General features: G+C 38.5%; 1 pseudogene; it reads left to right on the plus strand.

Moving 5' to 3' along the window:
- The window catches only part of LOC133762080 (splicing factor 3A subunit 1-like), a 76,597-nt pseudogene extending 50,228 nt beyond the window's left edge, over positions 1-26,369 (plus strand).
- Positions 26,370-26,958: the final 589 nt, after the last annotated feature.

Consider the following 26,958-nt stretch of genomic DNA (forward strand, 5'->3'; position numbering starts at 1 on the left):
ATTAAGTGTAAGGAGTCCCCCTCCTCCCCCCCGGGAGAAGAAACCAGTCTTTGAAAGATCTCTGACACACCTCTGAAAGTTTGATTGAATTGATGATTAATGAGATAATCATGGGGATCTGTGACAGAAAATAAAGGGATCAAAGGAATCTTTAAAGATTAAGTGAAAGGAGGAAGGAATTACTTTATACCAGGTAGAATAATATTTACATCTACATCATACAGGCTTTGACAGACCCCCCAAGTGGACCACACTGAATATATTCAGAGTCCCCAGTTAACTCTGAGATGACAATGTGATAATTTCAAAGCCTATCCAGTTTTCTGGAAAACCTGTCAGCATATTAAGCACCAGGCCAATTACATATGCTTGATGAAAATCTCTTATTTTTGAAAAAGAGAGAATTCTATTATGAACTTATAGACTCTTTCTCTTGTTTTCCCCTGACTTTATATTCCAACCAAATGTCTTCTGCTAATTGTAACCATTAATGAATTTCCTCACTCACAGAATTGTTTGAAAAAAGGCAGTGAATTTTAGTCTGGTGTCTAGTCTCAGTCTCTGAGAAGGTCGTGTGCAAGAGATGAGCTGCACTTATTTTTAAAGAATTTTTGCAAGCTTTTCTCTTAATGAGGGTCTGGAGAAACAGCTAAGATGAAATTGTAATGGGAGGTATTCCATCCTGAAAGATTAACATAGAAACAAGTACTAAACCAAACAAACCACAAATATTTAAGCTGTAAAATGAATGAAAAATATATTCTAAATCTGTATTAAAAGTAATGTCATGTAGCTGTATAAAACTCTAGTGAGGGTTATGGAATGAATTTTTAATGGTATCATTTACGCTTGTCCCAGTGCACTATGTTCACAATGAGAACTGCCTGCAAATCTTGATGTATCATTTTATTGCACAGAAAACTGGCCACCATTTCACAGAGCAGCAATTGTAAATTAGAAATATATTCTGTTTGGTTTGAGCACAACACATTTGGAAATTTATGAAGTTGCATAAAAGCACACAAAAGCATTTGTGAGACCGTTTAGTCCTGTGTCTTCCTTCTGGTTTTGGGATTCAGAGCAGGAGGAAGTGGAGCTGCTGACTGTGCTGTTACTTCATCAAGAGTCTCTCAGAGCAAGTGTACCTCAGTACAGCGTCCCACTCCTCATTACTCAGCTGGTAATCACTCCAGCATTCCCCTAATGGGCGCTCGTAGAGATTACCTGATGGCTACAAAACCTGAATCCTTAAAACAGTAACTCACTACATGAGCATGGTGAGGTATGTTCCCATCCTTCTTAATATTTGGCTACATTTTAAGTAAACAAGACCTTCTTGTAAGTATGATACTACATGGCAGACACAATAAACTTCTGAATCAAATTTTCACAATAAAATTTGCTTGTTTAAAAAAAATGTTTTTCAGCAGTTATTTTTCCTCTTGGTTTTTATCAATATATTAAAGATCTTGATTATATTTTTAATTAGTAAAGTGGGAAATTTCTCTTCCCCTGGTTCCATTTTGCTAGAAATGATGCTGTATCTGGTTAGTCTGGTCTTAAATTATGTACTGATAAAAATCTTGAAGAATGGGCTTGACTTTCATTAATTCTTTTCAGTAGTCTTTGTACTTAATATTGTTTTATTTCAAATCAAATAGAAAATTTAACAATCTATTTTCTAGATATTCTTCCTGATTTATGGCAATCATATGAACTAAGTATTCAAGATGGGAGAGTAGGTAGTTAAGAATAACTATATTTTATTTTTACAAAATTAAATTCAAATTAGATATGGAAAATGTACCTAGATTAAACAGACTCAAGCTTTACTTTCTTCTTAAAGAATTAAGTTTCAAATAATTAGAAGGTACAAGAGGGCAGAAAAATTATTGTCACTGAGAGGAGAATACAAATTAAAAGCTAGAATTGGGGAAAAAAGGTAAATTTTCAGTAGTTGGAAAGATTCATTTTCAAATACCACTTCTAACTTGAGAACTAGTGGGGAAATTATAGAGAAATATAAGGTGACTGAAACTGGTCAGTAATTCCCATTATATACACACAAAACAGGGATCCGTGCTAAATGTATATTTTAACACCTGACTATGAAGGTGACTGTATTGAAGCAAAGAACTGCTCATATCTCAGGTAGAAGGTGCTTGAAGTTATGAAGCAGAACATGGTTGAATATATTAAAATATGATATCTAATGTCAAGAATTCTTGAAATTGAAGAGGTTCACTCTATATCATACCAAAATATGCCACTCTGATATAAGCATAATTTTGTGCTCAAGACAATTGAGAAAAAGCAGACATGGGATGAGACCTCAGCCTTCCCCTATTCCTCTTGTGAAGGTGTTTCCTCAGTCTTTTCACACAACCTCACTTAATATTTTTAATAGAAAACCTTTATTTAATAAATATAAATTTCCAAAGTACAACTTTTGGATTATAGCAATTCTTCCCACCATAACTACCCTCCCACATGCAAACCATCCCATCTTCTACTCCCTCTCCCATCCCATTCTTCATTAAGATTCATTTTTAATTATCTTTTATACAGCAAATTAACTTTATACTGAGTAAAGATTTCAATAGTTTGCACCCACACAGACACACAAACTATAAAGTACTGTTTGAAGAATAGTTTTACCGTTAATTCTCATAGTATTTCTCTTTTCTCTTCTCTTGTTCTTTCATTAGGACAGTATCTGTATAAGCCCCACTTCTAACTATTTCTTTGAGTTACTCATCACTGCACACGTATGTGTGCTTACACATTAACAACTGTGTTTACCCTGTTCAGCTGTCTTGTCAGTTTAAATTTTAGAATCCAAGTGAAAAACCTGGGAGTGTAGAAGTGAGTATTTTTTTCCTCCCCTCTCCTACAGATTCTTCAGGACTTTGAAAATTTCCACCTACCAGAAATCTGGTAAAGATGCTTGAACAAAATTATTGATGTGTTTTAGATGTTATACTACATAAGGGTTAATCCAGGTCTTGTTTGTAATGCCATAGAAACACTCTAGTCCTATAGCATGATATTGATTTTTTCCTTTGAAGAATGACCCAACCTCAGAATATAGGATCTTTAACTGCCAAATGTATATTAATGATTGTCTGACTTCTAAAATCACTATGGTTACTCAGTTGCTTATGCAGAAGTAAAAATAATATTTATTTTGGAACAGTTTTATAGAAATTGAGGAATTGTTTAGAAATCAGCAGAAAGAGAAAAGGGAAAACTGATAGGGAGAGGTTAGAAATTGAAGTTCATTGAAAAAGTTCACATGACTTCAATGAACCTATTTTTTCTGTTCAACTGTTGAAATCTTTACCTAATATATACTAAATTGATCTTCTGTATATAAAGATAATTGAAACTGAATCTTGATGTGAATGGAATGGGAGAGGGAGCGGGAGTTGGAAGGGTTGCAAGCAGGAGGGAAGTTATGGGGGGGGGAACCCATTGTAATCCATAAGCTATACTTTGGAAATTTATATTTGCTAAAAAGTTAAAAAGTTAAAAAAATGGAAAAAAATATAAAGGTATTCTAAAATTTAAAAAAATTAAGTTAAACAAGTTTTATGTATTTCCTATATACAGATTTAGGAACATAATGGTACTTCCCTCCCTCCCACCCATGCTTTAAACCTTCTTCCTTCTCCTTCTCCAATTCTCTTAATTTTTACAGAAATCTACTTTCAGTTTGCTTAATGATAAGGTTAACCCTACACTAAGTAAAATAATTCAACAAACAGTATGAAGAAAAAAAATTGTTCCTCAACAGAAAGACTATAAATATTCACTGAATCTCAGATCCTAAAATGTTCATATTTTATTTTGAGTAATTATTCAAGAATTAATAAACTTCCTGTTTTTCTATTACAAACTCATTTAATATTATTTTAGAAAAATATTCTATTTTTCTCCTGATTTCACTTAGCTAACATAACTCCTATATGCCCCAAATTAATTGTTGAATAAACTACCTTGCAAATGCTTCCATCTTGTTTCATAAATGAAATAATTAAGGAATAGTTAGTTTTCTGATAATGAAAAAGTAATATATTAGAATTAAATACCTAAATAAATTAGTGCAATTAATGCAATACATTTTAAAGCACACTCATATTTCACATTATCTATGATAGACAACTTCTAACTAAGATGGCCCCCACTGGTCATCCTTATCCTCATGCAATCCTTTTCTTCTGGGTTCAGACTGGATCTAATGACTTCCATCTAATACACAGAATACAGCAAAAGTGACCATATGACATTTTTGAAATTTTATTTGAAGTTGTAGTTACCATCTTGCTTGTCGTCACTCACTCTTGCAGGCTTGCTCTCAGAGAAGCTAGTAGCCATACTGTAAGCTGCCTTATGAAGATGACAAGGAACTGACCCTTAGCCAGTGAAGATGTCTAGCCTATCATTAGCTTCTTGGAGTGAACTTTAAGAGTCTTGTAGCCCAATCAACACCTCGTGAGGAACCCTGAACTACAGTCATCAAAGATGAACCTAGATTCCTTTTTAATTTTTTTTTTAACTTGAGAGACAGAGAGAGAGGGTGGTATAGATAAAGAGGGAATGCTCCCATATGTTGGTTCACTCCCAAAATGCCCACAATGGCCAGGGTAGGGCTGGAACCAAAGCTGGTAGCTGGGAATTCAATCCAGATCTCCGACATGGGTGACAGGAACCCAACTACCTGTGAGCCACCATTGCTGCCTCCCAGGTTCTACATTAGCTGCAGCTGGAGTCAGGAGCCAAAGTTAAAATCAAACCCAGGTACTCCAGATTTGGGACATGGGCATCTTAACCACTAGACCCCCATCACCTCAATTTCTAATCCACAAAAACTTTGATATAATAAATGGTGTTTTAAGCCAGTATGTTTTGGGTTAATTTGATATGTAGCAATAGATATATAATACATCATCTAAAAATATCATTCATCTCAGATCATTCTTATGAAATTCTGGTACCTAGGAAAAATTCTGTTTTGTGTCCCCAGTGGTAACATTTGTACAAAATACCTGTATGCAGATAATACTTGGCTAAATTTATAATTAAAGAAATTCTTAAGAAGAAGAGATCCAGTCAAGGTAAAGCACAAAGCCTGAGTGATACAAAACAGTAAGAAAGGAAAAATGTCCTTGTGTTTACATAGTAGAATTGTGGTGGTGGAAATACACGGGAGATCCATATGTAGGGATTTCCCAGGGAATGTACACTGGCTCTTACCACAATAATTCACACATTTTTGAATGGCTATGTTGTTTCTGAAAATGTAAGAATTTCATCGAATAATGAAGAAGGAAATCAAAAAGGAATTTTGAGATCTTATTTACAATGACTGGCTTTTCATTGGGAGAACCATGTAAACTAAACACCTTATATGTCATTTGCTGTTTTTAATGTGTGCTGTCCAGCCTTAAAAGTCTATAGTGACTTGGGCCAGTGCCACAGCTCACTAGGCTAATCCTCTGCCTGCGGCACTGGCACACCGGGTTTTAGTCCCGGTCAGGGCGCTGGTTCTGTCCTGGTTGCTCCTCTTCTTGTCCAGCTCTCTGCTGTGGCCCGAGAGGGCAGTGGAGGATGGCCCAAGTCCTTGGGCCCTGCACCCCATGAGAGACCAGGAGAAGCTCCTGGCTCCTGGCTTCGGATCAGTGCAGTGCGCTGGCCACAGCGGCCATTGGGGGATGAATCAACAGACAAGGAAGACCTTTCTCTCTGTCTCTCTCTCTCTCACTCTCCACTCTGCCTGTCCAAAAATTAAAAAAAAAAAAAATTTAAAAAGTCCATAGTGACTCAAGCACATAAATGCCTCATTCTTGTTTGGATGATGTTTGAGAATATAGGATAACTATAATTAATATTTAATGACTGAAGTTTTGATGCCTTATATCTAGTCACCTAATCCAAGGAGGAAAAAGAACTCATTACACTAAGAAAGGTCTTCATTCATGAGTCACTAATCAGAAGTCTTAAGGGGAAAAAATGAAATTTGAAAAGATATAAGTAAATTGGAATTGTGGGATGACTGCAATTTTATTTCAAGGTAATATTTCTTTACATTTTCACCATGCCATGCCCTTAATGTAACTTTAGCATGAAAATCCCTAGACATAAGTAAAAAGGATTTTGGGTACTTCAAAATTTCAAAAACGCAACTGAAAAAGAAAATCTCCTAATTAGCGACATTATTTTGCAAAGATTCATGGGATAAAATAACAACCCTCATATCTTTTCTCTCCTTAATAGTCTTAAGCCATTAGAGAAACAGAGATGGTTTAAGGGCGCTTAACACCTAGATTTGCCAGATCCGGTCACTATTAATTCTAATGTGTTTTCTGTTAACACATCAAATCAAAGGACTAGAAATAAAAGACCCTGAGCTCTCTGCTTCCCAGGAATATGTCTATATACTCTGCTTCCCAGGAATATGTCTATACACTCTGCACTTCTGAAGTCATTTTCTGAGATTATTTATTAAAGATTGCATTGAGTATGTAATGGAGATTAAGGAAAGTTTTTTTAGATAGTTACTTAATACAAAACACCTTGCCACTTTAAACTTCAGATTAATTAAATATATGCTATTGCAAAGTCTACTTTTATTTTGTTCCACTACCGCAAAGCTCATAAAACTCCCGCGCACTATAATTTCCTAGCTTATTCATTTATATACTTGTTTTGAAATGTTTTTACAGGAGACTTTCTACTGAATCTTGGTCTGTGTCTATAAAGATTTAGAGTAACATCAGTGTTTTATAAGCAAAATATTGATGATCTTCCATAATGCACACAACACAACAGTGAGTAACCCTCAGTAATCTTTCTCTGGCACTACTTCCAATCTTAGGGTTCTGGAGCTTTAAAGCTATCCATCAACGTTGTATGACAAGCAGCAGAATCTGGGATTCGGTGTGACTTTGTACCAGCAATCAGACCCTTAGCACACTTTCTGCCTCCCCTCAAAACACGGGCAAGCTCTTTCCTTCACTTTTGACAGCAGTAGGAAGATAGTCATTAAGATCAATATGTCAGAAGTCAAAAGGAAAAGTTATTCTCAAAAAGAAAGCAGAATCAAAGCCACAGAGAGGAGGCATTCTAAAAATTGTCTGTGTTTGCTGTATCCTCCTTAAGATGCTTTTCTGAATGAGACAAATATCTATACAATTAATAAGAACACCAAGAAGCTCTTACAAATCCATACAATAGAGGATAGAATTATTAACGACACAAAATTATTCCTAAATTTATATTTAAAATTCCCTAAGTATTTGTTTACAGGTAATTAAGTTTATATGATGAGAAACTGAATGTCTAAGTGTCTCAAGTCATTCTTGATTAAGTATCAGAAATTATTAGGAAATTTAAAATTATAATAATTAAAAGACATTTTCTTTTAACCTACTAGACTCTTAAAACCTAGTTAGCAAAGGCTGGTGCTGCAGCTTACTTGGCTAATCCTCCCTTTGCAGCACCGCCACCCTGGGTTCTGGTCCCAGTTTCAGGCATCAGATTCTGTCCCAGTTGCTCCTCTTCCAGTCCAGCTCTCTGCTGTGGCCCAGGAAGGCAGAGGAGAATGGCCCAAGTGCTTGGACCCTGTACCTGCATGGGAGACCAGGAGGAAGCACTTGGCTCCTGGCTTCAGATGGCACAGCGCACTGGCCGCAGCACGCCGGCCGTGGGGGCCATTTGGGGGATGAACCAACGGAAGGAAGACCTTTCTCTCTGTCTCTTTCTCTCACTGTCTTACTCTGCCTGTCAAAAAAAAAAAAAACCATTTAGCAAAATTACTAGAATATACCCCCCCTTTTATCTTCCATGGTCTCACCCTTCATTACCAGAGCTGGAATCTCTCTCAGATGCTCTAGAGAGAGGGAGATGGCAAATGGATGATGTAAATATACATATTTTCCATCCCTTTTACCCATTTATATGCCACCTACTTAGTCCAAGGTCCACCATTTCTCACTGAACTCCTTTTGCCACAGCTACAGAAAGACGATTCTCCAGCCTCTTCTCGCCTCACCCTAAACCACGCCCACGATTCCTTTCTGCTCTCCATGCTTCAGCCACACTTTCCCCTCACATAGTTGCTTCCACTACGTTTCTATTCTCTTCCCTCGATCTCATCTCTTCTTTCAATTGCTTTTCTTAGTACAAAATTCTGTCCTTAGCTCACAAATCCCCAAATGCTTTTGGTTGAATTCCCATCAAAATAACACTTTTGGGATAGGAGTAGTGGCACAGCATGTTAAGCTACCACTTGGGACACATGCATCTCACATGAGATGCCACATCCAGTCCCGGCTACTCTGTTTCTTAATTTTTTAAAACTTGTATGTAAGGTAAACAAATTTCATGTATTTCATGTATACATATTCAGGAATACAGTGATACTTCCCACCATACCATCCCTCTCACACATGCCCCACCCTTCCTCATCCTTCTTCTCTTAGTCCTTCTGTTAATTTTTACAATGATCTATGTTCAGTTTACTTTGTACTCAAAAGATTAACCCTACACTAATTAAAGAGTTCAAAAATAGCAAGAAGAACAAAACATTGTTCCTCAATAGAGACAAGGATGGTAAACAATCATCACATCTCAAAATGGTTTATTTCACCAAGTATAATGGTTTTCAGTTACATCCACTTTCTTGCAAAAGACAGCACTTTACTCTTTTTTATGACTGAGTAGTATTCCATCACACACACACACAAACAACAAAAATAAAGCCGGAGGCATTACAATACCAGATTTCAAGACATACTACAGGGCAGCTATAATGAAAACAGTATGGTACTGGCACAAAAATAGACATGCAGGCCAATGGAACAGAATAGAAACTTCAGAAATTAATCCACACATATACAATCAACTAATCCTCAACAAAGGACAATCTCTTCAACACATGATGTTGGAAAAATTGGTTCCTGTGTGCAGTTGTATGAAGCAAAACCCCTACATTACACTTTTTACAAAAAAATCAACTCAAAACGGATCACAGATCTAAATCTATGACCCAATACCATAAAATTACTAGAAGAGAGCATTGGGGACTCTCTGCAAGACATTGGCATAAGAAAAGACTTCTTGGACAAGACCCCAGAAGCACAGGCAATCAAAGCCAAAGCTGACAAATGGATTACTTAAAGCTGAGAAGCTTCTGCACTGTTGAAGAAACATTCAGCAAAGCAAGGAGGCAATGAACAGAATGGGAGAATGTATTTGCAAACTATGCAACTGATAAAGTGTGGTGGAATGAGAAGGCCATGCCAAGATGACCTCTGGCAACAGAAACTGCCTGGCAACAGGCTGTGATTGCATGGTTTTGGAAACCACATGACAACAGAGCCTGACTGACAACAGGCTGTGATTGGATGGTTTCAGCAACCACACAGCAACAGAGCCTGAATGACAACAGGTCGTGATTGGATGGCTTCGGAAACCACATGAGAACGGAGCCTGCTTGGCAACAGGCCATCAGGAAAATGGGAATCAAAACCACAATGAGGTTTACCTAACCCCCAGTAAGAATGGCTCTCATATAGAAATCAACAAACACCTGCTGGCAAAGATGTGGGGAAAAAAAACTACCCTAAGCCAACGTTGATGGGATTGTAAACTAGTACATCCATTGTGGAGGACAATACAGAGATATCTAAGAAAGCTGAAAATAGATATACCATGTGACCCAGCAATCCCACTCCTGGAAATTTACTCAAAGGCAATGAAATCAGAATATGAAAGTTTTCTGTGCCCCTAGATTTAGTGCAGCTCAATTCACAAAAGCTAACATATGGAATCAGCCCATCAGCCACATCAACTGATGCCTGGGTAAAGATATTGTGGTATATACATATAGTATGGAATACTACTTAGCCAATAAAATAATGAAATGCTGTCTTTTGCAACAAAATGGATGTAACTGGAAACCATTATACTTACTGAAATAAGCCATCCCCAAAAGACAAAATACCATATGTTTTCCCTGATCTGTGGTAATTAATAGAGTATCAAAAAAGTAATGCATAGGAGTGAACTGACGTTTTGAAATGTGATGTTTACCGCCTTTGTTTCTACTATTGAAGAACAGTGTTTTCTTCTTCTTACTATTTCTTGAACTCTTTAATTAGTGAAGTTATTCTTTTAAGTATAAAGTGAACTGAAAGTAGATCATTGTAAAAAATAAGAGTAGAAAGAAGAGAAGCAGGATAAGGAATGGTGTGCATGAGGGAAGGTAGGGTGGGAAGTATCACTACGTTCCTAAATCTGCATATCTGAATTACCCAAAATGTGTTTACGTTATGTAAAATAATTTATATAAAAAAAGATGAGTTGGTTTTATCATCTCATTCTGGTCACATCTGAGCCTAGTACTCCTTGATTTTGAGTTAGTATTAACAGAAACTTCTATTCATTTCCTTTTTGAATTAATTTCACATTTTTCCAATTTAAAGTCTTAGCTTCCTCCTCAGCCTCTCTTATCTTAACACACAAGTTTTTCTCAAATTGAATTGGATGATGCCCAGAAAATTGGGTCTAAAAAGAGGTAGACAGTCACCAAATACAAAACTTAAAAATTTAAAACTAAAAAGAATTCAGCAGGAAAAAAAAGATTACACAAGTAGTTTTCATTTATGAACCCCCCTCCTAAATGATACTGACTACTCAGTGATAAGGTTGACAGACATAGTAACTATCTAAAAATGTTGTAAAGCATCCACGATTGAGGAGTGTGAGAAGTATTTTGAAGTAGAATTCTAGGCATGAAGTAAAGAGGCAGTAAAACCTGCTTTGTTTCTGGAAATACTTTTGAGAATGGAGTTGTTAGAATAAGAAATCAAGTTCTGCAAGGAAAAAAGATAAATAACAAAAAATCATTTGTTGCTCCTAATTACATATGACAGAATTCTCTCAAGGCTAAGTAGTGAAGGATAGCCCTACACTCCCCAAACAATCTATTGGACTGGTTGAATTACTTGATTTTTTTCACATCTGAATTTTGAAATTCAATCAATTTCCAGCCAGCATTTCTACTTTGCCATCTGCTTCTAAGAGAAAACTTAACAGAAATCTGTGGTGGATGAGGTTTGTTTTGATTCTTTTCAATCTAAGATTTAGTGAATCATGTCTAGGCTAAATTCCAGGTTGAATGGATCATCAAAACACAGCATCATCCCCGCATGTTTTCTTAACTTCAGAGTAGAGCATGTCGCCTTTCTTGGTGCATTACTTTGAACCATAGAAATAGATTTACAATGCTAAAAAGCATCCTAATAGCACATGCAGTACTGCTTCCTAAGTAAACAGGCAGTTAACAGGTATTTCAACACTGTTCATCTCAACCAAGTACCAAATTCTCTGCCGTGTTAACCCTAATACCTTTTGAAATTTTGTTTACTCTAAGTTTGCTGGCGCTTATGCAAATGAATTTTACGTAATTTGTGTAGAAAATTCTGGTTCATGTTGACATATAAGGATAAAGAAACTTCACACATTATTCACTTCATTATTTTGATATCATGAGTTCAAATTATGTGACTGGGCTATTAGAATTCACTATTATGTTACAATAAATTTCCATACAGCAATAATTATTTTGTTTTCTCTATGCATGAATTATTGAGTTTCCATTGAAGTTTGGAAGAAAATGAAATAAAAAAAAAGTGTAGAATGACAAAAAGATGGTAAAATAATAATACCTAACAATTGAGGCAAAAATAATATGAGATTCAATTGACAAACGATACAAGAGAAGTAGCTGGTACATTAAAAGAATTGAATAAATAATATTTTACAATTTTATTATACTAAAAACACTAAAAATTCTGATTTTGAGCTTTTAAATGGAAACCTAAAGCAATGAAATGCTCTCCTTTTGCCCATAAAAGCTATAATTCATTTAGGTAAAGTAAAATTCATTTGAAAGCTAACAGTGGAGCTGGGTGTTTAGGGCAGGAGTTAAGACATCTTTTGGGATGCCTACATCCTGTATAAGAGTGTCTGGATTCAAGTACTGGTTTCACTTCTAATTCCAGCTTCCTGATAATGTACACAAAAGCATTTTTCATGGTCAGTGCACTATTTGCTTCCCATATAATTGGAAGATAAGAGAGTAAAGAATAAAGGAATTCTTACTATTATTTTCTCTTGCCTTAAAGCCTTATGAGGTTAAAAGTAGAAAGAGCTAAAAGGAAAAAACAACATCTGAAATAGTACACATTTAACCCTGGTTACCATTAGATAACAATGCTGCATGTAACATCTACATGAAAGCAAACTGCAATATATAAGATTACTTTGGATTACTGAATTGATTAATAATTAAATATTTATTTATTGTAAGAAATTACATCAGACTTTCATTAAGATCATTGATGTATAAAACTTAGGTAATATTTTCATCCTAAAATATCATTCAAAATCCTTCTAAATAGAGTTTCTGTATTTCTTATATATTGAAATTTAAAATATCAACTTATGAGTATTTTTAAAATGACTTCTAAATACCGATATTACCACTATTACATTACTATTACTATTACATTTAACATAATTCAAATAGCATTCATTCATGCCAGAGATTCCTAGGTATTTAGGTAGAATTTATATGTTTTCATAGTAATTATCAAATCCAAGAAAAATTAGTTAGGTAAATTAAACTGGTCATCCCCAATTTTTTTCTATTTCAAGTTCACATTTTGATATGATTCAAATATGATGAGCACTTGTGTCAAAGACTATATTTTAAATTAGTATATTTCTCACTTGAAATAGGAACTATTGTCCCAATGCCTACATTTAAGATAAATATATTTCTCATCTGAAATGGCAGCTTGATATAAAGTTTGCTAAAATATTTAAAAATTTTTCCAGATTAAAAACAAATAATTATGAAGTAGTGGAAATGTTTCACCAATAGGAATGTAATAAAGACACATCAATGGCTCACTTCTGGTCTCTCAGAAATATCATATCATGACCTTTTCTCCACTTGATTCTCTGAAGTTCTTTCTAAATACATTTTGCATTGACATAATTCACTTCTCTTTATACCCAATCGTTGTCAGTCCAGCTTTTGTACTTACTCTTAGTCTTGCTTGTCTTTCTTCTACAGATTTCTACAACAGCTATAAATAAGCAGGGCTTGGAAGACAAGAAAAAGAAGATCAAATTGGTTCAGCAACAGCTTTTGGTTTCCTTTCTCTGTTGCTTATAGAGGATTTAGCTGGTTTTGTCATTTTCCTCCTGTGCTATAGACCATGAAAACAAAACCTTTAAAGTTCAAATGCACGAACTTGGCTGGAGAAACAAATAAAGAATTGACTTGTTTCAGCAATGCAATGTTAATTGGCATCTCAGAGGTTCAGTTTTCATCAGAAGGGCTATTGGCACTGATCCTGCCAGTAAATTTGAAAAAAAAAAAGGGAGAAAAAAAAAAGATAAAATTCATGAGGACATTAAAAGAGTGAGAGAAAGGGAAAGAAGATGCTAAGAAAGCTGGCTGGTTGAATAAGGAAAAGTTCAAACCTTTTCAAAATTAGTTCACAGTCAGCTGATTACTTGGGCTTTCATATTTTCGGAGAGAATTCTCCAGAGTCTCTCAAATTTCTACACATCTTACAAGCAGTACACTGATGAATTTCATACTAGTCTATTGTTTCCAGGACATTTGTATATAGAACAGCCAAGGGCGATTATAAACTGTCTTCTTGCAGATCATAAGGTAGATTTGTTACTGTCTATATATCAAAGATAATGTCTCCCTCTGGGACAATGTTTAAGCTGGTTTGCTGGTGGCTCATTATACAAATTGGGGTTTTGTTAGCTTGGGTTTCCTCAGATAAGATGCAAACAAATTGTCTCAATAGCATTCATATCTGTCTGTGTTGTCCTGTGGTACCTGAAGAGCATGGAGATCTAGTAGAAACATGAAGCTCATGCTTCCTGTTGCAACATGAGTAATAACTCCTTTGTCTGATCTAGGAGCCTCATGTTTTCTATCAGCATTTATGAAGTTACAGCTGACAAACTTCTCAACTAGCAAGCAGAGTAAAATCAGAGACCCTTCACAGTTCTTGCTACCATACTCCAATCATTTCTGAATACCCAGTGCACTTGCTTTCCTCAAGCCTCACAGAAATTTAAAATTTTCCCATAAGGAGATGTTGACTTGGTGACAATGTTGATTTATTCATTAGTTGCTCACATTATTTAATCTAGAAATAGCACACCAACAAGACATTAGTAATGCCAAGAAACCTTTAGTGAAATATGTGTAATATCTACCATATTGAATATTTTTATACAGTGATTCTGTCTCTTCTGGTTTCTGTTGATATACTAGTACTGATCAGAAGAGATCTGAACTGGCACACAAAACTAATCAGCAAAATCTATTGGGAAAATTGTCTAGGTAGAATTTTCCACCATTGTTAATAAATTCTTCCCATTTATAAATAGTCAGAGATGAGTGATCACCAGATTGACACTCAGCTGGTACACAGAGAGATGTACCTTCCAGATGACTGCACTAGATGCATTATAAGTACCAGTTGCTCATGGCTAGCATCTCCCCTGACTGGTCTTGCAACCAAACTGTCTTTGGTATCTGATATATTCTCTTTTCAACAACAACACTGTTTCTAAGTGGGACATTCAAAATTTTATATATATGTATGTATGTATCTAAACCAGGATCTCTTACAACAACAATTCATCTAAACAAAGTCTTTCCTAGTGTAAGGAGAATCTAGGAAGTATCAGAAAATTGGCCAAAGATCCCAAATAGAATTAGCAACCCACAGCAACCAGAAATAGTTCTGCTTAAGAGGAATTACTACTTATTATGGAACTAAGGTTGTATATGGTAGACTCAAAATGACTAAAGCTGCTAATTTTACCAATACTAGATGGGATGTGTAGACTTTTAGGATAAAAAAGTAAGCATAAGAGATTGGTGGAATAAAACTTCTTGAAATTAATAAATTATTCCTGCTAATTATTGACTCAAAGAATAAAATTAACTTAAACCTAGATATAACTAAAAATTGCACACTATATACTGGGCAAAGATAATTATTTGCAGCAATCTTGAGAAAGTTACTTCTTAATTTTATTTCAGTTATACAAGTTTTACATGTTTCATATATACAGGTTTAGGAACATAGTGATACTTCTCACACTACCCTCCCTCCTACCCATACTCCAACCACTCTTCTTCCCCACCCCCCATTTCCACTCTTAACTTTTACAAAGATCTACTTTCAGTGTACTTAATTATCATAAAGTTAAACCTACACTAAGTAAAAGAGTTCAACAAATAGTATGAAAAAAAAAAAAACAAAACAAAACACTGCTCCTCAACAGAAGTGACAAAGGCTGTAAACAATCATTGAATCTCAAAGTGTCCATTTCACTCCAAAACATTACATTGTAGTTATTCTAATAATTATCTCTATTAATCCATAATTTACAAAGGTTGCTACCTCTTATACTTCAAAGAGCTAAAGGGGGCACAACACTTCTTTAAGCCCACATTCCCAAAGCCTAGTTTGATCATTTTTGAAATAAACCTACATAGAGTATGAAGATATAAAGAAAGGATAGGCAAAGTACTTAGCACAGTATCATATATATATAGTAAATAACTGAATGCTATTATTGCTGAGAAATTTATTGTTAGAAAATTGTCAGCCATATTTGTGTCAAATTGTCCTTGAACACAAGCCTGATTCATTAATTCAATACATATTTTTCAAATGCTTGCTCCTATACAGACACTGGAAATGTTGTAGCCTGGATATTCACAAAGAAACTTAACTCTCAGTGAGCTTATGATTTAGTAGAGCAAGCTCCTATCCACTGGGTCACTCCTGAAATGCCCACAATGTGTAGGGCTGGGCCAAGGCTGAAGCCAGAAGCCAGGAACTCAATCCAGGTCTCCCTGGTAGCAGGAATCCAGTTACAGGAGTTATCACCGCTGAAGGTGGAGCCAGGATTCAAGACTGGGAATCTAACCCAGACACTTTGATGTAGGATGCAGGCATCTTAACCAGTAGGCTAAATTCCTGCTGCCTCACACTTGGGCAATATGAATGGCCAGAAATGGCAGCATCCTGAGAAACCAGCAATATCAGCACACATTCTTAGTCCTGTTGTTTGACACTACCAAAGATAGAATGAACTTCTGTAGCTGATTTACCTTCCTCCTGAGACTAGCCTCCAGCAATGAATCAAATTGTGATATCTTCCTCTCTGAGTTTGTCAACACTCAAGAAAGAAAGGAAAAACTGTACTATTTTTCCTAAATTACTATCTGTATATCCAAAATGAATGAAGAAAGAATGTGCTTCAGGAATATATTCCCTGTTCAATCAAATTTGAAGTAAAGTAGCTTTTGACTTCACAAACTTCCTGAACCGTCTATGACTAGGTAAACAGGTTGTAAATAAAATCATTTAAGCTACTTATTATGCTCCAAAGGTACATCTCAAACTCCCTTGAGGTTCTCTGCCTGTAATACCTGCATAAAGTTTGTAGCCAACCCAAAGGTAAAGCAAATCCCCCAGAAATCAGAGCATTTGAAGAGAATGCTAATTACCTTGGGGAAGTTAATGTTGTAAAGCCACATTTCATCCTCTCCATCCCCCTACAATCTCTAAAAAAAGAGATTTGAAAAAGAACACACCCTGTCCTTTGTCCACTTTTTGAACTGAAACAACTTCCAGTTTGCTAAGAATTGAAATAGCAAACAACAGAGAAGAGATAAGTAGATCATTAAGTCTTTCACAGCTACAAAAGCAACAATGGAAAGCCACATCCTCCTAAAGTGTACAACTGCAAGTACAGGGCATAAAAACACATATTTAGATTTATTTAGGCCCTTTCTTCTATAAATAAGACGAAATTGTGTAAACACATTATCATTGAGCTGGAGCCAACATTTACTTTCTTTCCAAGGAGACTCAAAATTTCTAGCAACAGACAACCAATACAGGGAGATCCTCAAACATCCAAATTGTCACAGGAATTTAATGTATAACCTTAGAAGTGATTTCCTTATAACTCTAGGGTATCAATAAATTGAAGGTTTGTGGAAGTGGCAAAACTGGATACTTTAAGACAATGCTACCAACAGCAAATTGAGATGCTAAAAAATATTTTATACATCTGATTTTTTTTTCTTCTTTAAAAGTTTAGGATTGTTTCATATCCTTATAGGCAGCAAAAACCATAAACATCAGATCATTTGTCCTGCTATCTTGGAGCAAAGCTATTGCTCTTGTGAGCACAGAAGATGCTGAAGCAGACTTGGTGAATAGAGGAGATGAATTGCGCCCAAGTCAGTGCACACCCATCACTGCCAATGATTTAGGTCCCTAAATGTTTGCCTCTTTAAAACACCTTGAGTAGATGAATATCTGTGTTTACCTATGAGGTTTACACCACAGGATTCCTGAAGGGAAATGAAACAGTAGAAAGCAAGCCTGATTAATTCTGATGTGAGGGGCATTCTATGCAATGGAAATTAAATCTCAGAGCCTTGGGGACTGTTAGTTTCTTCAGTTCTTGAATAAAATTGGAGGCTGCAGAGGCTTTTGTAAGAAATGCAGTCTCTGACTTTTAGAGGAAAAAGGTTAAATGCTTTGTTTCTTTTTTCCTCAACAGTTATTCTTTTAATAATCTTAGACTTTTCACAGGAATTTTCTTGAAAAGCTTTCATTTCCATGATAGGTATGGAAATGTGCTCTTTTAAAAAGTAAAATGTTCTCCAAGTGCTTGTCTATACAAGGAGACACCCTTTCAAGGAGAAATAAGGTGGCCTCTCTTTGCACAGAGGAAGGGATCTAACATTTTGGGGAAAACATCATGTGCCCCAGCTATATATGTTAATCTTGGTAATTCAATAAGTTAATATGGGTAACACAAATATTGATGTAGTAAAATATACTATCCTGACAGTGTCAAGTGACCAACTCCATTAGAACCAGAGTGGCTACTCTTACTATCTTTCTTATTAGCACTGGTAGATGTAATGACAGTAGTAGTATTTAGGCATATGTCTCAGAGCCACAGGACAGGCACATTAGATAAATCATTCCCAATCCTCACAATTGTGCTGATATGTACTATTATTCTCACTTTATAAATGGGGATACAGAGTTTAAGCAAGAGTGTGATACCTTATAAAAAGTTCTACTTGAGAAATCAAACTTCACAAAGAGAAAACTCAGCGCAGAAGGAATGTGTTGGGTAAACTGCACCAAGGCTATCTCCCAAGGCAGTGTAGCAGTTATATATCTATAAATCCTAAGTCTATAAATTGGAATTTTGCTTTTCCAAGACTTAGCTGAATTGATTTTCAAACACAAGGAAATACTATAATTCCACCGCTGTCTAATCTCTGTCTATTGGTAAAGTTTCATCTAAGAGCTGAGGTATAGTGTTCTCTTGTGAGAAAGCCCAACAGGCAAGGGAAGTGCCTGGACCCTAGCCGATCATTCAAACTGGCATTCACTAAGACAAGTCAATTTCTTTTTGATCTTTGGCAATTGTGCCATACTGGTAAGTGCTTTAATCTACTTCTCTGTGCAGCCACAGTAATTTGGTTCTCTGAACTTGTCCACATGTAAAGATCAAACATTATTTCTCTCTTCATGTTTCAAGCACTCTGCTAAACTTTCTGAGTTTTGCCTCCATAGTTACAAACACAGAGACTTCTATGTTCTCTGCTGAGAATCATCCTAGATTTTCGTGAATCTGGGAATTCTATCAATAAAGTGAATCCAGAGAAATCCAGTAGCTTAATTTGTGTGCAGCTGCCCCTACCACATCTTCTGTGAAGCTAATGCAGAGGCATATTAAACAAGATGAACACATGATACCCTTTGATAACAGAAGTGATCTCCACCCCTCCCACCATGCTGTCTCCCACTCACCACTTCCTCCCTAAAAATTCTCTGCTCTGGATAGTGCCAATATAGAATTGGATGAGAATAAGAATGCAAGAATTATAGATTATGAAGAAATGCTATAAAGAGGATTTGAAGCTAATTGGACTTAAGGAATGCTGGAACAAGTTTCAGCTTTGAGGTCAAAGCACAGACCAAATCCTGCAGCTACAGTTTTCCAGTTTGCCTATTAAAAATTTTCTTTACCTTTAGATATGTCAATGTACTCACTTGAGAAGGGCACCATAACACCTTAATTACAAGAGTTTTGTGAGCATTAAATATTAACTAAAGATAATGCTTTTATAGAGTTTTCATATGTCAGGTACTATTTGAAAGGCTTTATGCATAATAACTTATTTAATCCTTACCTAACCACATTAACATATGTTACCATTCTCGACGTTATAGCATTAAGAGTGTGGAGGTATTAAGGAAATTGTTCAAGGACACATGACAATTAAGTGACAGAGCTTGGATTTTGTCCCCCAGGGAGTTTTGTTTTTGAGTCCATATTTCTAACCACTCCACAAGATTGCTTCTCTACCAACATTCTTCCACTAACTGGCCATATCACTGGCTGTCTAAATAATGATCCTTTGGAGTAAAAGTGGCACTATAATAACAACACTGACACAAAAAGTATAAACAGATCCTCAGGAAAACCAGAACACAGAGCATCTTCCTAATCTGTGTCATTCAATACTGCACATTGCCCAGAATATCTCAAATGGGAGAAAGAAACAAAAGCAATGACAACAACAAAAACAATGGTGATTTAATGTGCAGAACTAAAGCACAGTTGCACTTATTCTGTTGAATCCTAAAAACAGAGATTTATATTAACAGTATAAGAAACCAAAATTAAGCTATTTCTTTCCATTACTAGTGGCCAACATCTATATCAAATTTCTCTCCCACTACCAACCTACAATCACACTTCTCCACTTTGTTCTCCCACCATTCACCCACAGAAATATTTCTCAGCATCTTTGCAAATCACACCAGTCTTCAACCAACAGAAAAATCAATCCAGGTCTGCACCTCCACTGACAAAGCCCTTCCTCATTCTTTTCTTTTCTAATGGTAAAGCATCCTTTATCATCCAGTGGGTACCTTCTCCTTCTTCTCAGAGTCTAGAGGTGGCAACAGGAGAGCTTCACAATGAGAAGCAAAAAGGTGCTCTTTTGGTTATCACTGTTGTATTTTACTTTGCAAGCACAGCTCACATTTATTTAAGCTACATTGCAACATTGATGACTCACAATCTGTCTGGCACTCAAAATAAATCAACCAACATCAATCAATGCATATGTATTGAACACCTATTTTAAGTGTACAGGAGTCTGACCTTCATTTTTACACTGTCAATTATTCCCCATTGTGCTGATGAACAGTTTGCTTTTCTCTCCAAGCCCCCTCTACTTTGCCTTTGCTCTCGCTGACCTTCATTTAGGTCTTGACTTCCTGCCCAGATCAACGTGAACCCTCTGAATTCTGATCCAGCTTTTCTGTATGTTGGCCACTCTCCTATGTCTAATGCAAGTAGAAAATGCAGCTAATCTTTTCATTATTGGTTCTCCATCTTGCCCAGGAATGACTCACAATCCTGTGTGTAAGAATGGAGGTCGATGGAAATATCCTCTATACAGTAAGTGCCAACATTGCAAAAACAAAACAGTGGCTTCACATAGTAAGTATTCATTGTCTCACCTACATTCTATGGGACCAGAATCGCAGCAGCTTAGATGGGTGGATGTGGCTCGAGATCTCTCATGAAGTAGCAGTCGAGATTTCTGCCAGGGATTCAGTCTTCTGACAGCTCAACAGGCAAGTTGAGAGCTCATTTCCAAAATAGTTCACGTGGCTGTTGTCTAGAGGCCTCAGGTCCTTATCATGTGGATTTCTTTATAAGACTGAATGAGCATCCTATACAGAGACTGATCTAAAAGAGGAAAACAAAAGAAAGTCACCATGTGTTTTTATGATTTAAACACATGTGTGCTATTCACTAGAAGCACAGCACTGAGTCAAGTCCCCCAGTCAAGGAAGAGGAGAAATGGGCCCCACCTTCTAGGGAGAAGATATCAAAGAATATGCAAATATATTTCAAAATCATCTTGACAAGATTAGTCATGCTTCTCCAAAGAAACAGAACCAATAAGTCGCATACACAGGAAAACACATACACATACTTATCCATAATCCAGAAATAGAGTTATTATGAGGAACTGTTGCACATGATGACAGAGGCTGGCTTGTCCAAGATCTGCAGACCTGATATCTCCCTTCAAGTCAGAAAGTTGAACCGTGCATTAGAAACAGGAAGAGCTGATGTCCTGATTCAAATGCTACCAACAGGCAGGAAAACTATCTTAACTCATAGGAGGCTCAGCCTTTTGTTCTACCCAGGCCTTCAGGTCACTGGATAGGTCTCATTCACACAGCATCTCATTTATTCAACTTCACTAATTTTAGTGAAAATCTCATCCAAAAACACCCTCACAGAAACATCCAGAATAATGTTTTGCCAACTGTTAGGCACCTGTGACCCACAAAATTAACCATCACAGTCAACCTTCAAACAATTCATCAATAATGACAGAGTTGCATTGTTCCTCTAGAATTTCATTAATTTACTAACTTGTTCTCTGGAAAACAATATCCTGTGCTTGAGCAGAATATTAAAACTTACTAACTACTTCTCTCAAAAGCTTTTTACATTTAAATTTCACAATATCTGTGATGAGAAAACTAAGGTTCAGAGAGGTGAAGTAAATTCTCACAACTAATTGAAAGTGCAAAATTAAAAACCTAAGGAGAGGTGCTGGTTCTACAACCATGGAACTTTCCTTCATACAACCTTTTATTTGTGGTATTATATCAGTGGTTTCTCATAATGTCGACTGCAGTCAAATTCTTTTTATAAGTAAAGCTTTATAGAGAACAAAATGTATTCAGAGGATATGAGTGAACTGTCAGATAGAAGAGGACATTGGAACATGCCTGTTCTGTCTCCACTTTTCTCACCTTCAGGGACCTTTGGGACCACCAAGCATCTAGCTGTGGGTCCTGAATTGAAATCTACTAGCCCAGGTCATATTCATGTCCATCTCAAGAATCAGGCTTTGTGGCAGGAACTGAAAGCCTATTTCTCAAGTCAGGAAGGGCTGCTATTGTTATTGTCATTTTAATTTCACTCAGATGGTCACCTCACTCTTGGCTTTGAAAGCAGCTCCAGGAAAAAAAAATGAGTTTAGATTAAGAAGGCAGTGTATTGCACTGTGACTTATCTTGGATCAAATGCACTCACACCTTTGCATACAAGTTATAACACTTCTGCAGCTGAACTCTCTTCAGTTTTCTGTGTTGTAAAAAGAGATTTACTGCCGGCGCCGTGGCTCAACAGGCTAATCCTCCGCCTTGCGGCGCCGGCACACCGGGTTCTAGTCCCGGTCGGGGCACCGATTCTGTCCCGGTTGCCCCTCTTCCAGGCCAGCTCTCTGCTGTGGCCAGGGAGTGCAGTGGAGGATGGCCCAAGTGTTTGGGCTCTGCACCCCATGGGAGACCAGGAGAAGCACCTGGCTCCTGCCATCGGAACAGCGCGGTGCGCCGGCCGCAGCGCGCTACCGCGGCGGCCATTAGAGGGTGAACCAACGGCAAAAGGAAGACCTTTCTCTCTGTCTCTCTCTCTCTCTCACTGTCCACTCTGCCTGTCAAAAATAAAAAAAAAAAAAAAAAAAAAAGAGATTTACTAAAAGAAAGTAGGATGCCAGAACAAGAAACAGTTTTGGAAAGGTACTTGGCAAAGTGAATGGGAACATAATTTAGAATGTCTGACTACATTACTTTTTATAATTAGAACATTTCATGATTAGAAATGGTTGATTATAAAACCTCAGCAGCCTGTCAGCCAGATACCTCCGAAAGCTTTAAAAAAGAGTAATTTTTAATCTCAAAAAAAGCCCCACCTCCACAAAAAAGTAAGATAAAATAACACTCCTATGTCCCAAGTGAGAGAAGAACAGAGGTTCCCGAAAAGTCAGGCTAAAATCAATATACTCAATTCCTATTGTCTACTACAGGTATGGGCTGCACTTGATATTACCTTTCTCTAACTTCTTCCTGCTCAGGATCACCTAATGACATCCTGTCACTGCAAGCAGTCCAAAGCACCAATGGCTCCCTATTGCCTGCAGCACAAATTTCAATACCTGATCCAGCATACTGGAACCCCAGTCATAGCTGCCATCCCACAGGAGGCCTGGCTCGGAATCTGGACTCCTGGCTCACAGATTCAGCCTGGCTCAGCCCCAGCAGTCCCGGGCACACGGGCAGTAAGCCAACAGCTAAGACCGTTCGCATTCACTCACTCTGACTCTCTGCCTTTTGTAGTTTTGTGCCATCATGTATTTCAATTCAAGGCAAATAAATCTGACAAATATCAGTAGAGAATTAGTAAATTCTGTGTTAGTAAAGATGATATAATCACACATTAAAATGCCACCCTGAGAAGCTCGCAGCTCAATAGGATACACTAATGGGCACACAAAATCTTAAATATGTCATGACACTTGCAATGACAGATATAAGGGTGTATCAAAATTTCATGAAAGATGGGATTTGGAAGGCCTGGAAGGGGCAGGTCTGAAGCGAGAGAAGGGCTAAAGGTATAGGAAAAAAAGGGGCCTTGAGGCAGCAGTCCTGGGGGAGAGGGGTACCTCCAAAGTTAGAGGCCAATGGGAGGGGACCAGGTCCAGTGGGTGGGTGATGAAGAACTTCTCACCTGTCTCAAGCCTCTGGGTCTGACTGGCTCACGGAGCTGCCCCAGCTGTGCCTGGACTCCTGGGACACCCAGCCTGGCTTCCTGACTGCTGCCATGGTAACGGCATCGTGTGTGTGTGTGCGTGTGTGTGTGTGTGTGCATGGGCGCGCACGCGTGCGTGCCTGGCCAGGGGGCGGGACTGGAAGTAACTGCCTAAGAGCAGAAGCTGTGTTGACAGAGCAATAGTCACCTACAACAAGGCGGGCGCGCAGCCCTAAGCGTTGCCAGATCTGTACAGGCGGTGCCTTCGCAGCTGCCGGTGGTCACGGAACCCACATAGGCAACAGAAAAATATGCATCTTCAAAGGATTCCACCCCAACCAAGCGCGTGATGGGAATTATTTACCCTTCTCCAGAACTCGGAATATCGTTGACAAGACTGCCAGCTTCGTGGTCAGAAAGGGACCTGAATTTGTAGCCAGGATGCGACAGAATGAGATCAACAACCTCAAGTTCAACTTCCTGAACCCCAGTTACCTTGTCTACTATCACCACAAAGTCAGCGAATTCATGGAGGGGAAGGCCCAGGAGCCCTCAGCCACCATTCCCAAGGTTATGCGATAGCAGCAGCATTCCACCCACCGGCAGCTGCCCCAAAATATCCAGGCTCAGGTGATCCAAGAGACCATCGTGCCCAAAGAACCCCCTCTTGAGTTTGAGTTCATCACTGACCCTCCTTCCATCTCAGCCTTCGACCTGGATGTGGTGAAACTCACAGCCCAGGCCTTTGAGGAATGGGCACCAGTTTCTGACCCAGCTGATGCAGAAAGAGCAGGCAACTACCAGATTGACTTTCTCCACCCACAGCACAGCCTCTTCAACTACTTCATGAAGCTTGTGGCGCAATATACCAAGATTTTGATTCCACTCAAAGGCTTATCTACAAAGCTCAAGAAAGGTTGAAAACCCCTGATCAGGTGTGTTACCTGGTGGAATGGGCCAAGTTCCAGGAGCGAGAGAGGAGGAGGGGGAGGAGGAGCAGGTGACCTGTGCTCAGATAGACTGGCATGATTTTGTGATGGTGGAAACAGTGGCGTCGAAGCCCAATGAGCAAGGGAACTTCCCTCCCCCCACCACGCCAGAGGAACCAGATGCCCGAATCCTGATTCGGGAGCGATATGAGAAGTTTGGGGAGAGTGAAGAGGCTGAGTCTGATGAGGAGGATGAGAAACAGGAGAAGGCCTAGGAGCCTCCTTCCCAGCTGAACCAGGACACCCAAGTGCAAGACAAAGATGAGGGTTCAGAGGATGATGAAGAAGGGCAAAAAGTACCCACCCCTCCAGAGACACCCGTGCCTCCACCTCTGCCCCCAACTCCAGACCAAGTCATCATCCACAAAGACTATGATCCCAAAGCTCCCATGCCTCCAGCTCTGCTCCAGATGAGTATTTTGCATCCGCCATCACAGGGGAGAATATCCCTGCCAGCAAAATGCAGGAACACATGTGCATTGGGCTCCTTGATTGGGGTCACTCCATCCGGGAGAAGCAGAGCGATGATGAGGTGTATACACCAGGTCTAGATATTGAGAGCAGCTTGAAGCAGCTGGCTGAGCAGCATACTGACATCTTTGTTGTGCAGCAAACAGTCATGGGTAAGAAGATCGGTGAGGAGGAGATCCCGGAGCCAGAGGAAAAGGTGACCTGGGACAGCCACTCGGGATGTATGGCCCGGACTCAGCAGGCTGTGCAGGCCAACATTATCCTCCAGGAGCAAGCTGAGGCCATCTATAAGGCCAAGAACCTGGTGCCAAAGAACAACACCAAAGAGAAGACTGGCCCCAGCAAGCCCACTGAAATCCTCCAGCAGCCACCACCTCCATCTTCAGCCACCAACATCCCCAGCTCTGCACCTCTCATCACTTCAGTGCCTTGACCACCCACAGTGCCACCTCCTGTCTGAACTACAGTTGTGTCTGCAGAACCTGCCATGCCCAGCATCCAATGGCATCTGTAGTCCAGCTGCCTCTGGCCTTGGTGATTGCCCCCATGCCACCCATCATCCATGTACCCAGGATCAATGTGGTGCCCATGCCTCCCTCAGCACCTCCTATCATGGCACCCCAGCCACTGTTTGTGATTGAACCAACAGCCTTTGTGCCTGTCCACCTGTGGCACCTGTCCCAGCTCCAGCCCCAATGACCCCTATTCACCCTCCGCCTCCCATGGAAGATGAGCCTGCCTCCAAGAAACTGAAGACAAAGGACAACCTCATGCCTGAGGAGTTCCTGCACAGGAATAAGGGTCCAGTAACCATCAAAGCCCAAGAGCCTAACATGCAGGGTAAGATAGAATGGAAGCTGAATGGACAGGTGCTGGTCTTCACCTTGCTTCTCACTCTGTCATCAAAGTGAAGATTCATGAAGCTTCAGGCATGCCTGCAGGGAAACAGAAACTGTAGTATGAAGGCATCTTCATCAAGGATCCCAACTCACTGGCTTACTACAACCTGGCCAATGGCGCCATCATCACCTGGCCCTCAAGGAGAGAGGCAACAAGAAGAGAGAAACGTGCTGCCAGGTCTCTGCGGTTTTGTGTCCCTGTCCCCCATTTTTGCCCTAGACACACAGGAGGCCTCCCTGGTTGCAGCACATGCTTTCACTTTCTGTTTGGACATTCAGAATGTTCTACTAAGGTTCATTCCCTGGCCTCCTTCCCACGTTAGTAGCAGTAGCAGGACTTTTGAAGCCACTTCCTGGAACCCTGTTGTGTTAGGGTCTTGATGTGAAGGCGCTTGTTAGTTAGAGCAACCCATTAGGAGCTAAGAGCCCAGAAATGGCCCACAGGATAGGTACATTGTGCCAAGAGACACTTGGCTGATTGAATATGAATATGGTTGTTATGGTCATTGATGATTTTTGTATTTTGCTGTGGTGTAATAAACTTCTTGAAAAAGAAAACTTCATGAAAAATGCAACTAAAAGTTTCTTTTGATGTAAACTAAAATCCACATATAGAGAGGTACTTAAAATGCATATTATGAAAATACTGTGTATGGATTTCAAAAAAAATTGTACCAAAAGAAACATCTATTTTTTTCAAATATTTATCTTATTTATTTATAAGTCAGAATACTAGACAAGAAGAGACAGATAGAATTTTCCATTCATTGGTTCACTCCCCTAATGGCTGCAACAGCTGGGGCTATACC

Source organism: Lepus europaeus, chromosome 6 (genome assembly GCF_033115175.1).
Source record: "Lepus europaeus isolate LE1 chromosome 6, mLepTim1.pri, whole genome shotgun sequence".
Classification (NCBI taxonomy): Eukaryota; Metazoa; Chordata; class Mammalia; order Lagomorpha; family Leporidae; genus Lepus; species Lepus europaeus.